This window comes from Equus quagga, unplaced genomic scaffold (genome assembly GCF_021613505.1).
Source record: "Equus quagga isolate Etosha38 unplaced genomic scaffold, UCLA_HA_Equagga_1.0 153_RagTag, whole genome shotgun sequence".
Taxonomy (NCBI): domain Eukaryota; kingdom Metazoa; phylum Chordata; class Mammalia; order Perissodactyla; family Equidae; genus Equus; species Equus quagga.
The window spans coordinates 1,867,912-1,871,060 of NW_025796915.1; positions in this window are offsets into that span (position 1 = coordinate 1,867,912).

Here is a 3,149-nt window from a genome sequence, read left to right on the forward strand (position 1 = left end):
CCACTCATCAGGCCATGATGAAGCAGCGTCCCACATGCCACAGCTAGAAGGACCCACACTAGAATATACAACTATGTACTGGGGGGATTTGGGGAGAAGAAGGAAAAATAAAAAATAAAAAAATTTGAAAAAAAAAGAAACTCAAGCTGGTACAAGAGGCAAATAAGTAAATACACGATTACAACACAATGTTACACCAACAATGAGAAGTGTCTGCGGGATTCTGTGACAACACAGAAGAGGGAGCACTGCTTGGGAAATCAAGCTGAATTATACATTTGATGAGACTTAGAACTTTCCTTGTGACTTTTGTCTGCCATTTTATTTTTGTTTTATTCTGTTTTTCATTTTTGTTTTCTTTCTTGCCCTTCTGTGGGTTACTCAAACATTTCTTAGAATTCCAGTTTGACCTGTCTATATTGTTTTTGAGTGGATTACATTGTACATACAGCCTTTGAAGTGGTTCTCTAGGTATTACATTATACACTGTACTTGTCACAGTTCACTTGTGTTGACGTTTTGTCAGTTTGAATGAAGTGTAGAAACCTCACCTCCTTTTACCCTCTCCTGTTTATAATAACCTTAAACATTTCCTCTACATACATTGAGAACCACATTCAACAGTGTTAGAAATTCTGCTTCACCTAACATAATTAAAATACTCAAGAGGAGGGAAGTCTCCTGCATCCATATTTTCACTCTTTCCATTGTTCCTTCCTGATGTTCCAAGATTGCTTCTGTTCCTCTCTGTGAAGACATCCTCCTTCAGCCTTTTTACGTTTAGGTTAGGTCTGCTGGTGACAAATTACATTAGTGATTCTTCATCTGATAATGTCTTGACTTCTCTATTCTTGAGGTAAATTCTGCTGAACACAGAATTCTGGGCCGACACTTCTTTTCTTTCAGAGACTCAAAAATGTTGTGCTTCTTCCTTCTGGCCTTGATGGGTTTTGATGAGAAACATGCTGTCATTCGAATTGCTTCCCCATAGGTAAGGGGCTGTTTCTCTCCTGCTGTTTTCAAGATCTTTTTTCTTCTTTAGTTTTTGGAAGTTTGATTATGATCTACCTTGGCATTGATTTCTTTGGGTTTATCTTGTGGGGGCTTCATTCAGCTTCTTGAATCTGTAAGTTTATGTCTTTTGCCATATTTGGGACATTTTTCGCCATTATTTCTTTGAATACTTTTTCTGTCCCACCCTCTTTCTCCTCAACTTCTGGGACTCTTGATGATACTATTCTGAATGGTAGACCTTTCGGTATAGTCCTACAGGTCACTGAGGCTGCTTCATTGTTTTGTTATTGTTGTTTTGGTTTTCCAAGCTGTTTTCTCGCTATTGTTCAGATTGGGTAATTTCTATTGATCTATCTTCAAATTCATTGATTCTTTCTTCTGCTGTTAAGTCCATCCATTGAGATTTTTACTTTGGCTATTGTGGTTCTCAGTTCTAAAATTTCTCATCCAGTTCTTTATATCTTGTTTCCTTGCTGAGACTTGAGGCATTTTTGCCAGATCTGCTTTAAAATCCTTGGCACAGATTTCTAACATCTGACTCACCTTGGTGTTGGAACCTATCTTTTTTCATTCGGAATTTTCTTGGTTCTTGGTATGATGGAAGATTTTTTTTTATCCTGGACGTTTGGGGTATTATGAGACCCTGGATCTTATTTAAATCTCCTCTTTTAGCAGTCCTCCTCTGACCCAGTGCCTGTGGGGAAGGGGGATGCCACTTCCTTACTGCCACATGGAAGTCTAGGCACCCACTTAGCCTTTGCTGGCAGGGGTGGAAGGGGCGGCAGCTTCTCTGTGGTGTGTGGCTGGAGCACAGCCGTTACAGTCTGTAAGCTTCTGTCTCGCTGGACTGCCCCTTTCCCAGACCTTTGGCTAGAGAGAGCAGGCTTCTCTTGGGGCTTTGTCTGTGTATTGGCATTTCCAGGTTGCTGGCTTCTCCAGCAGCCAGCCCAGGAGATGTGACGCAGGAGGAACGTCTAAGGAATGCCCTGCAGTGGTGTTCTCCAGGTCCTGAGGATCCTAGCCAGTCTGCCTTTTTCTCTCCACCTTTCAGAGTCTTCTTATGTTTGTTTTATATATAATGTCCAAGGTTTTGGCTGTACTCAGTGGGAGGAATAGGGAGAAGCGCATGTGCTCTATCTTTCCGGAAGCAGAAGTCAGGGGTGGAGGCAGAGCTTATCTTTTTGATGCTTAAATTGTCCCATCTTTGGCCAGCGAGACAAGCTGGCTCCTTTGGACATGACTCTTATTCTTTGCTAGCTTCCCTGCACCCCAAGATGTTCCAGGCTCACTGTGTGCTCTCCCCGCCCCAGCCCTGGAATCCGTCTCTTCTACAAGGAGCCCTGGCTGACCTAAGCCAGTGCTAGGCGGCCACTTGTCTTAGTCAGCCCGGGCTGCTATAACAAAATACCATAGACTGGGTGGCTTAAACAACAGACCTTTATTTCTCATAGTTCCAGAGGCTGGGAAGTCCAAGGTCAAGAAGCCGGCAGATTCAGTTCTGGTGAGGGCCCTCTCCTGCCTTGTAGACAGTCGTCTTCCTGCCATGTTCTCAGGTGGCCTTTTCTTGGTACATGCTTATGCAGAGTCTCTCCATCTTTCTCTTCTTATAAGGGCACTAATCCAGTCATGACAATACCACTCTCATGACCTCATCTAAACCTAATTACTTCCAAAGGTTCCACCACCTAAAACCATCTCACTGGGGGGTTAGGGCTTCCAACATATGAATTCTGGGGGGCACAGAAACACTCCATCCATAACCCTATTCCTCTTGCCAATGACTGGTTCAGGCATAGGCCCTTCTCTCTTCCTAAAGGTGATGACAGGAAGACAAGGGCGCTCCCCTTTCTCTACTTGGGGCATCTAGCACTGAGGCCACCCACTTGCTGCCAGCCTAAGGACAAGGCCAGTACAGAGAGGGCAGAGCCAAGAGCATCAGAGGACAGGAAGCTAGAACCCCGATTTTCCTGTCTACAGACAAGCTGTTTCACTTTGGTCCTCAGTCTGCCTCACCCCTGACCTGCCTCAATCAGCAGCTGAGAAAATGAGTAGATGGGGCAGGGAGGTCCATGTGTCATTTCATCTCTCTCACAAAAACCTTTGATCTAAACCCAAAAAGAAACCCATGCACACAC